Source organism: Lolium rigidum, chromosome 6 (genome assembly GCF_022539505.1).
Source record: "Lolium rigidum isolate FL_2022 chromosome 6, APGP_CSIRO_Lrig_0.1, whole genome shotgun sequence".
In the NCBI taxonomy this organism is placed as follows: Eukaryota; Viridiplantae; Streptophyta; class Magnoliopsida; order Poales; family Poaceae; genus Lolium; species Lolium rigidum.
The window spans coordinates 112,784,322-112,799,281 of record NC_061513.1 but is presented as its reverse complement, the minus strand read 5'-3'; positions in this window follow the sequence as shown (position 1 = coordinate 112,799,281).

Sequence of the window (14,960 nt, the reverse complement as noted above, 5' to 3'; positions counted from 1 at the left end):
GAAAGCTCGCATTTGGATTTCTCGCTTTTGATTATTCTCAACTTAGACATCCATACCGGGACAACATAGACAACAGATAATGGACTCCTCTTTTAATGCTTTAAGCATTCAACAACAATTAATTCTTTTCTCATTAGAGATTTGAGGATGTTTGTCCAAAACTGAAACTTCCACCATGAAACATGGCTTTAGTTAGCGGCCCAATGTTCTTCTCTCACAATATGCATGCTCAAACCATTCAACTCAGCGTAGATCGCCCTTACTTCGGACAAGACGAACATGCATAGCAACTCACATGAAATTCAACAATGAGTTGATGGCGTTCCCCGACAAACATGGTTATCGCACAACAAGCAACTTAATAAGAGATAAAGTGCATAATTACATATTCAATACCACAATAGTTTTTAAGCTATTTGTCCCATGAGCTATATATTGCAAAGGTGAATGATGGAATTTTAAAGGTAGCACTCAAGCAATTTACTTTGGAATGGCTGGAAAATACCATGTAGTAGGTAGGTATGGTGGACACAAATGGCATAGTGGTTGGCTCAAGTATTTTGGATGCATGAGAAGTATTCCCTCTCGATACAAGGTTTAGGCTAGCAAGGCTTATTTGAAACAAACACAAGGATGAACGGTACAGCAAAACTCACATAAAAGACATATTGAAAGCATTATAAAACTCTACACCGTCTTCCTTGTTGTTCAAACTCAATACTAGAAATTATCTAGACCTTAGAGAAACCAAATATGCAAACCAAATTTTAGCATGCTCTATGTATTTCTTCATTAATGGGTGCAAAGCATATGATGCAAGAGCTTAAACATGAGCACAACAATTGCCAAGTATCACATTACCCAAAACATTTATAGCAATTACTACATGTATCATTTTCCAATTCCAACCATATAACAATTTAACGAAGGAGAAACTTCGCCATGAATACTATGAGTAGAAACCAAGGACATATTTGTCCATATGCTACAGCGGAGTGTGTATCTCTCCCATAAAGTGAATGCTAGGATCCTTTTTATTCAAACAAAACAAAAACAAAAACAAACCGACGCTCCAAGAAAAAGCACATAAGATGTGGCCGAATAAAAATGTAGTTTCGGGGGAGGAACCCGATAATTTGTTGATGAAGAAGGGGATGCCTTGGGCATCCCCAAGCTTAGACGCTTGAGTCTTCTTGATATATGCAGGGGTGAACCACCGGGTGCATCCCCAAGCTTAGAGCTTTCACTCTCCTTGATCATGTTGCATCATACTCCTCTCTTGATCCTTGAAAACTTCCTCCACACCAAACTCGAAACAACTCATTAGAGGGTTAGTGCACAATATAAATTGACATATTCAGGGGTGACACAATCATTCTTAACACTTCTGGACATTGCATAATGCTACTGGACATTAGTGGATCAAAGAAATTCATCCAACATAGCGAAAGAGGCAATGCGAAATAAAAGGCAGAATCTGTCAAAACAGAACAGTTCGTATTGACGAATTTTAAAATGGCACCAGACTTGCTCAAATGAAAATGCTCAAATTGAATGAAAGTTGCGTACATATCTGAGGATCATGCACGTAAATTGGCATAATTTTCTGAGCTTCCTGCAGGGCAGTGGGCTCAGATTCGTGACAGCAAAGAAATCTGGAACTGCGCAGTAATCCAAATCTAGTACTTACTTTTCTATCAACGGCTTAACTTGGCACAACAAAACTCAAAACTAAGATAAGGAGAGTTTGCTACAGTAGTAAACAACTTCCAAGACACAAAATAAAAACAAAGTACTGTAGGTAAAAACATGGGTTGTCTCCCATAAGCGCTTTTCTTTAACGTCTTTCAGCCTAGGCGCGAAAGTGTAACTCAAGTAACATCGAGAGATGAAGCATCAACATCATAATTTGTTCTAATAATAGAATCATAAGGTACCTTCATTCTCTTTCTAGGGAAGTGTTCCATACCTTTCTTGAGAGGAAATTGATATTTTATATTTCCTTCCCTCATATCAATAATAGCACCAACGAGTTCGAAGAAAAGGTCTTCCCAATATAATTGGACAAGATGCATTGCATTCAATATCCAAGACAACAAAATCAACGGGAACAAGATTATTGTTAACGGTAATGCGAACATTATCAACTTTACCCGGAGGTTTCTTTGTAGAATGATCAGCAAGATTAACATCCAAATAACAATTTTTCAACGGTGGCAAGTCAAGCATATTATAAATTTTCTTCGACATAACGTAAATACTTGCACCAAGATCACATAAAGCATTACAATCAAAATCTTTAACCTTCATCTTAATGATGGGCTCCCAACCATCTTCTAGCTTTTTAGGAATAGAGGCTTCGCGCTCTAGTTTCTCTTCTCTAGCTTTTATGAGAGCATTTGTAATATGATGCGTGAAAGCCAAATTTATAGCACTAGCATTAGGACTTTTAGCAAGTTTTTGCAAGAACTTTATAACTTCAGAGATGTGGCAATCATCAAAATTCAAACCATTATAATCTAAAGCAATGGGATCATCATCCCCAATGTTGGAAAAAATTTCAGCAGCCTTTATCACGAGCAATTTCAGCAGCTTTAGCAGCTTGAGCAGCTTTTCGCGCTTTGCATTAGAAGTGGAAACATCGCTAACACCAATTCTTTTATTAGTATGAGTAGGAGGTGCAGCAACATGTGTAGCATTAGCATTACTAGTGGTGGTAATAGTCCAAACTTTAGCTATATTCTTCTCTTTAGCTAGTTTTTCATTTTCTTCTCTATCCCACCTAGCACGCAGTTCAGCCATTAATCTTATATTCTCATTAATTCTAACTTGAATGGCATTTGCTGTAGTAGCAATCTTATTATGATGATTCAAATTAGGCAAAACTTTTGATTTCAAAAGATCAACATCAACAAGCAAGACTATCGACTTTAGAAGCAAGTATATCAATTTTCCCAAGCTTTTCTTCAACAGATTTGTTAAAAGCAGTTTGTGTACCAATAAATTCTTTAAGCATGGCTTCAAGTCCAGGGGGTGAATTCCTATTATTGTTGTAAGAATTTCCATAAGAATTACCATAGCCGTTGCCATTATTATAAGGATATGGCCTATAGTTGTTACTAGAATTGTTCCGGTAAGCATTGTTGTTGAAATTATTATTTTTAATGAAGTTTACATCAACATGTTCTTCTTGTGCAACCAATGAAGCTAACGGAACATTATTAGGATCAATATTAGTCCTATCATTCACAAGCATAGACATAATAACATCAATCTTATCACTCAAGGAAGAGGTTTCTTCGACGAATTTACCTTCTTACCTTGTGGAGCTCTTTCCGTGTGCCATTCAGAGTAGTTGATCATCATATTATCAAGAAGCTTTGTTGCTTCACCAAGAGTGATGGACATAAAGGTACCTCCAGCAGCTGAATCCAATAAATTCCGTGAAGAAAAATTTAGTCCTCGCATAGAAGGTTTGGATGATCATCCAAGTAGTCAGTCCATGGGTTGGGCAATTTTTAACCAGAGATTTCATTCTTTCCCAAGCTTGAGCAACATGTTCAGTATCTAATTGTTTAAAATTCATTATGCTACTCCTCAAAGATATAATTTTAGCAGGGGGATAATATCTACCAATAAAAGCATCCTTGCATTTAGTCCATGAATCAATACTATTCTTAGGCAGAGATAGCAACCAATCTTTAGCTCTTCCTCTTAATGAGAAAGGGAACAATTTTAGTTTAATAATATCACCATCTACATCTTTATATTTTTGCATTTCGCATAGTTCAACAAAATTATTAAGATGGGCAGCAGCATCATCAGAACTAATTCCAGTAAAATTGATCTTTCATGACAAGATTCAGTAAAGCAGGTTTAATTTCAAAGAATTCTGCTGTAGTAGCAGGTGGAGCAATAGGTGTGCATAAGAAATCATTATTGTTTGTGGTTGTGAAGTCACACAACTTAGTATTTTCAGCGTTGGCCATTTTAGCAACAGTAAATAAAGCAGACTAGATAAAGTAAATGCAAGTAAACTAATTTTTTTTGTGTTTTCGATATAGCAAACAAGATAGCAAATAAAGTAAATCTAGCAACTAATTTTTTTGTATTATTTTGATTTAGTGCAGCAAACAAAGTAGTAAATAAAATAAAGCAAGACAAAAACAAAGTAAAGAGATTGAGAAGTGGAGACTCCCCTTGCAGCGTGTCTTGATCTCCCCGGCAACGGCGCCTAGAAAATATGCTTGATGGCGTGTATTTCACACGTTCGTTGGGCAACCCCAAGAGGAAGGTATGATGAGCACAGCAGCAAGTTTTCCCTCGTAAAGAAACCAAGGTTTATCGAACCAGGAGGAGCCAAGAAGCACGTTGAAGGTTGATGGCGGCGGGATGTAGTGCGGCGCAACACCAGGGATTCCGGCGCCAACGTGGAACCCGCACAACACAACCAAACTACTTTGCCCCAACGAAACGAGTGAGGTTGTCAATCTCACCGGCTTGCTGTAACAAAGGATTAACCGTATTGTGTGGAAGATGATTGTTTGCGAGAGAAAACAGTAAAAACAAGTATTGCAAGTAGATTGTATTTCGGTAAAGAGAATTGGACCGGGGTCCACAGTTCACTAGAGGTGTCTCTCCCATAAGACGAACAAGCATGTTGGGTGAACAAATTACAGCTTGGGCAATTGACAAATAAAGAGAGCATGACAATGCACATACATATCATGATGAGTATAGTGAGATTTAATTGGGCATTACGACAAAGTACATAGACCGCCATCCAACCGCATCTATGCCTAAAAAGTCCACCTTCAGGTTATCATCCGAACCCCTCCAAGTATTAAGTTGCAAGCAACGGACAATTGCATTAAGTATGGTGCGTAATGTAATCAACAACTACATCCTTAGACATAGCATCAATGTTTTATCCCTAGTGGCAACAAGACAACACAACCTTAGAACTTTCTCGTCATCGTCCTGGTGTCAATGCGCATGAACCCACTATCGAGCATAAGTACTCCCTCTTGGAGTTAAAAGTAAAAACTTGGCCGGAGCATCTACTAGTAACGGAGAGCATGCAAGATCATAAACAACACATAAGCATAACTTTGATAATCAACATAACAAGTATTCTCTATTCATCGGATCCCAACAAACGCAACATATAGAATTACATATAGATGATCTTGATCATGATAGGCAGCTCACAAGATCCGACAATGATAGCACAATGGGGAGAAGACAACCATCTAGCTACTGCTATGGACCCATAGTCCAGGGGTAGACTACTCACACATCACACCGGAGGCGACCATGGCGGCGTAGAGTCCTCCGGGAGATGAATCCCTCTCCCGGCGAGGTGCCGGAGGCGATCTCCAGGATCCCCCGAGATGGGATCGGCGGCGACGGCGTCTCGGCAATGTTTTCCGTATCGTGGCTCTCGGTATCGGGGGTTTCGTCACGGAGGCTATTTGTAGGCGGAAGGGCAAGTCGAGAGGCGGCACGGGGGGCCCACACCACGGGGCCGCGCGGCCAAGGGGGGCCGCGCCGCCCTAGGGTTTGGCCACCCCGTGGCCCCTCTTCGTCTCTCCTTCGGACTTCCGGAAGCTTCGTGAGAAAATAGGCCTTCCGGGCTTTTATTTCGTCCAATTCCGAGAATATTTCTTTACTAGGATTTCGAAACCAAAAACAGCAGAAAACAAGAATCGGCACTTCGGCATCTTATTAATAGGTTAGTTCCAGAAAATGCACGAATATGATATAAAGTGTGCATAAAACATGTAGATAACATCAATAATGTGGCATGGAACACAAGAAATTATCGATACGTTGGAGACGTATCACATTCTGTGTTGAATATGGGTATACCCCAATACCTAAATGGTAAAGTTCCAGACCAGCACCCAAATATATCTTTGTAATGATGCTCCACATCCTTAGCTTTACCAAAACAAAATAGTTCGCTCTTATGAAAATTTATTTTCAAGCCCGACAAATGTTCAAAAATGGATAGAATTAGTTTCATATTTACTGCCTTTTCCATGTCATGCTCCATGAACAGAATTGTATCATCAGCATATTGAAGAATGGACACTCCTCCATCAACCAAATGAGGTACAATATTGCCTACTTGTCCAACATCCTTAGACCTGCCAATAATTATAGCTAACATATCGGCTACAATATTAAATAGAATTGGTGACAAAGGATCTCCTTGTCGCAATCCTTTCTTCCTTTGGAAATTATGACTGATATCATCATTGACCTGTATTCCGACACTTCCTCCCTGAACAAAACATTCAATCCATTCACACCATTTAGGGTAAAAACCCTTCATACGCAACACTTGATGTAGAAATGGCCCAACCCAACCCAACCCTCTCCTCTCCCGACCCCCACCCCAACCCTAACCGCCGCCGCCGCCGGTAGCGCCGCTGGGGCAAAGACCCACGGGGCGTGGCGGCGGCAGCGGCCCTTCCTCGTTGACGTGGGTGATGGCGGACGGGATCTCCTCCTCGACGCAAACGGAAGATCGGTCGGCGCGGGTGATGGGCGGCGGCGGCTCTGCGCTGCGGACCCCTCTCCTGTAGGCTCTCCCCCGCAGCACACCGGCAGGGGCTGGTGGTGGGCAGCGCGCAAGGCCCATGGCCTGCGCCATCCCCTCCCCCCACCTCTCGCCCTTGAGTGGAGGCGATCTCGAGCTTCTTCCGCGACACGAGGTCGCCCGGGGCAGCAGCCTTGTGTACGACGGTGGAGGTGGCCCTCTTCTTCGCCGGAGAGGGTAGGCCTGCGGTTGGTGGGGGTGGATCTTTCGATCTATCACCGTGTTCCGGCGGCGTGATGGAGGAGCTTGGAAGCCGACGACGGTGTCGCCAGTGGAGGGTTGGAGTGGCCAGCCCGGGATGGTCACCGACGTGGGGGGTCCGACGTGTATAAAGGCGGCGGTCCTAGGGTCTCTCTTGCGTGAAGAGGAAGATCTACCGGAGGCCTGGACTCGTGATCTGGCCGGAGTGTTGAGTTCTGGAAGGCTCCGCCGGTGAATGTAACAGTGCTTTTTGCCTGGAGTTTGCTGGATCGGTGGTATTCGGTCGTGCGCACCCATGCTTTTATTCCGACCGATTGGTTCTGGAGGGAGCGACGCGAAGCTCTTTTTCTGTGTTGACATCAAGTGACTATGGATCCATGATGAAAGTCGGAAGAAGATAAGTTCATGAAGGCCGGAGGGGAGGACTAGCTAAGGGAGGTTCAAGTCTGCACGTTGTTGAGAGACTTGCTTGGTGTTCCGGGCTTCACAACAGCGGTATGAAAGTAGGGACGACAACACATGTGAAGTTTAGAGTCCTACCTTTCAGGGTGAAAACCCAAGGTCTGGCCTTAACTGGTTGTGCCTGGCAATGACCTTGTTGGAGGCATTGTTTTGAGAGCGGGGACTATCTTCAGGGTGAAAACCTAAGATCTATGATCGGGAGACGACGGTGTTAGAGCACTGTTCCCTTCTTGGATGCGTCGTTTTTGGAGAGTCTGTATTTCATGTGTTGTCTTGGCGGTGGATGTATTGCTGTTGTTGGGCCCGAGATGCTCTAGCGGGACTTTTGTTTCTTAGTTTTCTTTTCCTTTTTTGGCTGTGTGCATCCGTAGTGCCATTAGGGTGGTGCGTTGTTGCAGAGGCTGGGTTTAATGGTATCATTTTGATATTAATATATTCCCTTTATCAAAAAAGAAAAAAGAAATGGCCATTTCACTTTATCATATTCCTTTTCAAAATCAATTTTAAAGAGGACTCCATCCAACTTTTCCGATGCAGCTCATGAATGGTTTCACGGAGCACAACAACACCTTCTAATATATGTCTCCCTAGCATGAACACGGTTTGCGTGGGTCGGACCACTTTATGTACCAAGTTAGAGACACGATTAGTAGCGACCTTTGTGAAAATCTTGAAACTAACATTCAACAGACATATCGGTCTATATTGCTAAATTTACACCGCATTCTCTTTTTTTTGGGAGTAGAAGTGTCACACCGAAATTCAATTTGAATAACAGGAATCCTCCTGTCTGAAAATGACAAAACATGGCCATTAAGTCAACCTTAATTACATCCCAAAACTTTTGGAACAACTCTGCTGAAAACCCAGCCATCTCGCACATGAGCTTTATTATGCTCCATTTGAGAAATAGCCTCATAGACTTTTTCCTCGCTAAAGTTAGCTGTTAAGAGGACATTTTCCTCCATAGACATCTGAGGTATATCATCAATTATGTTCTCCATCATGGAGAAAGAATTTTCCTTCAATGCTCCGAACAATTTTTATAATATTTGGTAATAAAAACTGTAAGATTATCTTCCCCAAAAATGGCACCCTCATCCTGCTTCAACTGGAATATATTTTTCTTTATTTGTTTTCCATTCGTTGTAAGATGAAAATATTTAGTATTTTGACCACCTTCTTGAACATGCTTAACCTTAACTCTTTGAGCTCATTTAATCTCTTCACCACGTCTACATTTATTAATGCGATCATTTGCATCTTTTAACTCTGCCCTTTCTAACTCATTTAGGGGGCGAACTTATGGCTAAATATCTAGACCATCAATAATGCTTAGCATGGGTTCTTTCTCTTTTTTGTATTTCCTGCTTAGATTTTTAGCCTATCCTTTTAAAAATCGACGTAAATATCTTATCTTTTTTTGCAAGTTTGAATATGTGATTCGAAACCCATTCAGCATGCAGCCACCATATCATTTAAACCCTCTTCTTCAAATCAAGATAGTTCAAAAGAAAACTGGAGATTCTAATATGTAGCTGATATATGTGCTTTTGGCTAGTAACTGGATACTCTTACGTGGAACCGATGGAGTATCAACTGAACGACTACCAAAACGTGAAAACAAAAACATGACTACCATGGTAACAAAGGACAAGATCACATCAATCGACTCTGGATCTTCACGAGTTGGATCGCATCATGTCGTACAAAAGGGTACAATGGGTTCAGCTGCGTCCTCGGAATCAGCACATGCGCCTGCGCGATCGAGTCGGACGCGTGTGTGAGTGCTTGCGCGTAGTACTACATGAGTGCAATGAGATGTGTTTTTTCAGTCTCCATACTGCTTGCGTCCTCATGAATATATACTTGTGTGACGAAAATATTGAGCAGACAGCAGTGCACGTACGTACGGAATACTTGGTTGAGAGCGTGTGAGAGAGCGCGCTACACGTACGTAGAGAAAAGGAGAGTGGTTGGACGGACGTGTGGGGGCTACGAAATGGGCTGTGTACAATAGACTCGCGACGTGTCATACTGTTCGTCCCGCCCACGCTACAGGATCAGAGCATGACGCGTCCCTTTGGCTTTGGGTTTGTTTGGTTGTGTTGGGTCCTTTGGTAGGCATCGTCTTGCAAGACGCCTGGAATACACCGGAGAAATATTTCAGCCATTTTTCTTGAAAACTTCAACACAAATAATTTTTTTCATACTCCCTCTGATTTATATTACTTGATGCTAATATAAATATATCTAGATATATTTTAGTTGTAGATATATCAAATTTAATATCAAGTAATATGGATGAGAGTGAGTAAAATCTTATCAGATCTAAATAAGTTCTGCTACGGTTATACTTCTGGCGGTAGTGTGAATGGACTACCTACAAGGGGTGTTGATAGTATGGCCATGGTACAGCCATAGCGAGCATGCTGTTATCGTGGCTCCGGTGGTACTATTTTGTGTGTGCGAAACACAGTAAAGATGTAGACGCTATCGACGGGAACGTCGCCTCCCCCTCACGAACACTATTTCAACATGCGTTAATCCTGCATGTAGTTGCATGTCATTTTCACCCCTCCTGTTTTTCTTCGTCTTCTTCCTTTTTTAAACCGAACCACGATCCAGTTCTAGAGAAGGAAGGGGTAGATGTCGAGCGTAGATGATGACTAGTTGTGATCAGCTCCATCGTGGGATGTCAGGTGGCGATGCACTGATCCATGTTGCATTGTGGAGTTGGGACTCTTGGTGCGCGGGTCGGTCGAAGGTATGGTTCATCGTGGCCAAATTCATGGCGATGTGGAGGAGGGAGATCAGGTATCATCGAAGAGCAAACATGGTGTCAAGGGGGAAGGAAACCAAGGTGTCGTAGATGAGGACGGCGATCGATTTATGGCTATGTCGCGTCGCCTGAGGGAGGCGAGCAACACGTGCTGCAGATCAGACATGTGAACGAGCATGGTGTGGTGGAGAAAATAGGAGAGGGAGGTGGAATCGTGTGGTATTTCTTTTTTTGCTTTTTTGTTCCTACTCACCAATCACCTTGAATTATGGGGCCTCCTATTTTTTTTTCCAAAACACCTTATAGATGCAGACGCTCACAGAAAACATACATACATATATCCTCTGAGCACATTTCAGACCGAGTTCTAGGAAAGTGATTCAGTGGGTCTGAAGATTGATGAAGTTATCACATATACTCTATATATCGTTATCGACGAGAACTCACCACTCACTGAATATAAGCTTTGTGTCATGTAACTCACGTTGATGTAATCACTTCCAATGTAAAATCTTGAGAAAGGTGGTATGAGTACTTCCAAAAGGAAAGAGCAATTCATTAGGACATGTGACACCTCGGGATTTGGTTCTCCTACATATGCACGCGACACATTAGGATTGACCGGCGTGCAGCTGAACATGCGTCGTTCGGGCGTGTCGTTGAAAGGGGACGGTGCATGAGCTACACTACGGTTGCGGTCGGCAAGAAAGACAAGATTGCGAGGAGGAGCTAGGGAGGCGCGTGGATCTCCGTTGGGACTCGTGAAAACCGAGTCCGTTCTCGGCCGGTTGCGCTAATCAGTCAAGGCTGCTTAATTTAGCCAGGCTAGGTTAGGAGGGCGTGACCGATGAATGAACAGACACAGTGCATTGACTGTGCACTTGCATGTGCCGCGCGGTAGCAGGCGATGGCGACGCGTGAGAGTGAGAACTTGGGCAGCTGATGAACTCGATCTCCGTAAGCTTCTTTCTCCAAAAATATCACTTGTCTTTAGCGTCGTGACCTTGCGCTGTCGACTCTACAGTGGGCAGCAAGTGGCGAGAGGCAAACAAACTCTCAAGCTAGCTGAGAGACTTTTGTGCTTACAGAATTAATTAGCCGGGAATCGGCAGTACCCGAGCTTTAATAATTCCAAGGGAATATTTCCCTTCGAGGACAGGATCGATGACACTTGTTTGACACACTTGGCTTTGGAGAAGAGGGGGAAGACCATCGTCTTGCCTTCGAGTACCCGAGAATAATCAAGACGTACTCTGCAGCTATGGTCTGTTCCATGTCAGAGCCACATTCGCGAATAGTAGCAAGCAACACCGCGTGTGGGGGTGAAATGTGATCGATCGATGCATGCATATTTGGTCGACAGTTGCTGTGCTGTGTGCACTGAACCTCTGCATTGTGCAATGCGGATTCCGGTACTAGAAATGGGCCATACCACATGCATGATCGACACGATTATACCCGAGGACCACGGTAGGTTGAGAATACGATTAGTAATGCTTTTCCAAATCGGTCTGCACGCGCATATTCAGTGATGACCTATCTGCAGTATACTACGTACTGTACAGTGTACCAAACGCACATGCAGATAATGAAAATCTCTGCAATACAGCTTCTGTGTTATCTGACCTTTCCGGCCGCCGACGATCCTCCAAAATCACCGTCATCAGTGATCACACGTACACATGCATATATAGCGTAGGAAGACCTTGTGCCGTCCGCCAAACACGAGGCACAGAATCAACTTGTAGTTGGATGGTTAGGAGGGACATTCCAGCTCACTAGAGTTTAAATCTCAGATTTGACACTTTGATGTCTCATAAAGGCGGAATATTTTTCAGTGGAAGGCGACGTTCCCGTCGACAGCGAGGCACCATGTGGTGACATCGTCAATCTCAAAACCCGCCGGATCAGTTCTTCAACGCAGACTCTTGAAGGTGTTCATAGGGGTAAGGTGCACGTGTGTGCGTTCATAGGGGTGAGTGTGTGCGCGTTATTAGGGTAGTATGCTTGTTGTATTACCAGGGGGCCAAAAGGCCACAATATATAGTACATGTACATGTGCAAATATGCAGGAAGCCCCCTAACATATGGGGAAACTATAATATACAGATATATACATCTAACACCCCCCCTCAAACTCATGGTGGATCCACAACACTGAGTTTGGAGAGTAAGAAGTCATCTTGCGCTCGAGTCCGTGCCTTTGTAAAGAAATCCGCCAACTGCAAATCTGAAGGCACATAATGAACCGCAACAACCTCATCCTGCACCTGAGCACGTGTATAAAAAAACATTAACACAAATATGTTTGGTCAGCTCATGCTTGACCGGATCACGCGCAATACTGATAGCACCTATACTGTCAAACAAAAGTGGAGTGGGTGTCGTAACAGAGACCCCAAAATCTGCAAGCAACCACCGTAACTAGGTCACCTCAGCAATCAACAAAGCCATAGCCCGCAACTCAGACTCAACACTCGAACGGGAAACTGCTACTTGTTTCTTCATCTTCCAAGCAACAAGCGAACCACCAAGAAACACACAGTAGGCAGAAAGTGAACGACGATCCGTAGGATCACTCGCCCACGTAGCATCGGAATAGCACTGAAGCTGGAGAGAACTGGAACGGGGAAAGAAAAGGCGACGAGTGATCGTACCACGAAGATAACGAAGAACACGGAGGAGATGACTGTAGTGAACAGTGGTAGGAGCTGAGACAAACTGACTCGAAATATGAACATGATAAGAAATATAAGGACGAGTGACAGCAAGATAAACAAGACTCCCAACAAGATGGCGATAACGAGTGGGATCAGGGAGAGGATCACCATCAGTAGGACGAAGCTTAACATTAAGCTTCATAGGAGTATCAACTGTGCGCTCATCACCAAGAGCAGCACGGGCAAGAAGATCCTGAATATACTTTTCCCGAGAGATAGAAAAGCCATCAGAACTGGAAGAAACCTCAATGCCAAGAAAATAGCGAAGAGGACCAAGATCGGTCATAACAAACTGATCTCGAAGACGAGCCTTGACAAAGGCAATATACTCAGGATCATCACAAGTAATGATCATATCATCAACATAGAGAAGAAGAAGAGTGCGTCCACAAGAAGAAGTGTGAACGAAAAGTGTTGGATCATGAAAACTAGGAGAGAAACCAGCAGCAGTCACCACTGAGGCGAAACGCTCAAACCAGGCACGAGGGGCCTGTTTGAGACCATAGAGAGAACGTCGAAGACGACAAACCATCCCATCGGGAACAGAATACCCAGAAGGAGGCTGCATGTAAACCTCCTCACTCAACTCACCATTAAGAAAAGCGTTCTGAACATCAAGATGGGACACAGACCAGCGCCGAACAGAAGCAACAACAAGAAGAGTACGCACAATGGTCATATGAGCCACAGGGGCAAAAGTCTCATCATAGTCACGGCCGTGCTCCTGCTGAAAGCCATGAGCCACAAGACGCGCTTTATAGCGCTCAAGAGATCCATCAGAGCGGGTCTTAATTTTATAGACCCACTTACACGTGATAGGACGAACACCAGAAGGGGGAGAAACAAGATCCCAGGTGCCAGTGTGCTCAAGCACAGCAATCTCCTTAGCCATGGCAAGCTGCCATTCAGGATGACGCTCGGCATCCCGATAAGAAGTCGGCTCAGAAACAACAAATAGACCATACTGACTAGGAGAGTAACGGGCTGGAGGATGACGCTGACGAACAGGCCGTGAAGGAGGGAGCTCATCGGCAGAAGACAACTCATCAGAAGAAGAGGAAGAAGGAACAACATCGGAAGGATCCGAAGCCGGAGAACGAGAACGAGGAGTACTAGGGGAACTAGACGGAGGAGAGGATGGCGCCGAAGCCGAAGGAGGCGCATCAGAACTAGGAGGAGGAGGAGAAGGAACAGAAGGGGGTGCATCCGAAAAAAGAAGAAAAGATATATCATCCACCGGGTAAGTACCCGAGGTGGGGCGAGGATAGAAGGGACGCGTCTCATCAAACGTGACGTCACGAGAGATGCGTATCCGACGACCAACAGGGTCCCAACAACGATAGTCCTTATGCTCATCACTGTATCCGAGAAAAACACACTCAACAGACTGAGCGGTCAGCTTGGTGCGTTCGCGAGGAGGGAGAAGGACATAGAAAACCCAACCAAATAAACGAAGAGTCGAGTAGTCGGGAGAGCGACCAGAAAGACGCTCGAGAGGAATGCCACCTTGAAGGGCAGCAGAAGGCTGAATGTTAATGAGGTAAGTCGACGTAGCGACAGCCTCAGCCCAGAAAGAGAGGAAGCAATCATCATAGAACGGGTAGTCTCAAGAATATGACGATGCTTACGCTCGGCGACACCATTTTGAGCATGGGTGCCGGGACACGAGAACTGGGCAAGGGTGCCCTGCTCAGCAAGAACAGCACACAGGTGCTGGGAGATATACTCTCCTGCAGAATCAGCACAAAACACACGAATAGGCGTGGAATACTGATCGAGTACGAACCATGGCTGCAAAACGCTGATAAATAGAGAGCACCTCACTGCGAGAGTGCATAAGAAACAACGAGGTGTACCGCGAAAAATCATCAATAAACAAAATATAGTATCGATGACCCCCTTTCGAAGGAAAGGGAGCCGGACCCCAAACATCCGAATGATTTAAATAAAAAAGTCGCTGAGATACAGACGCACTAGTAGGATAGGGAAGCTGAATCTGTTTGCCTAACCTACAACCCTGACACGAATGCAAAGACACATCTCCTGAGACATACCCCTGAAGACCACTACGAACTAATGACGATAAACGGGAGCCACAGAGGTGACCCAGCCGATGATGTCACTGCTGAAAAGATCCAAGGATCGAAGCAAAGAACCGCAGGAGAACCGCGATGAAGTGTCGCGAGAA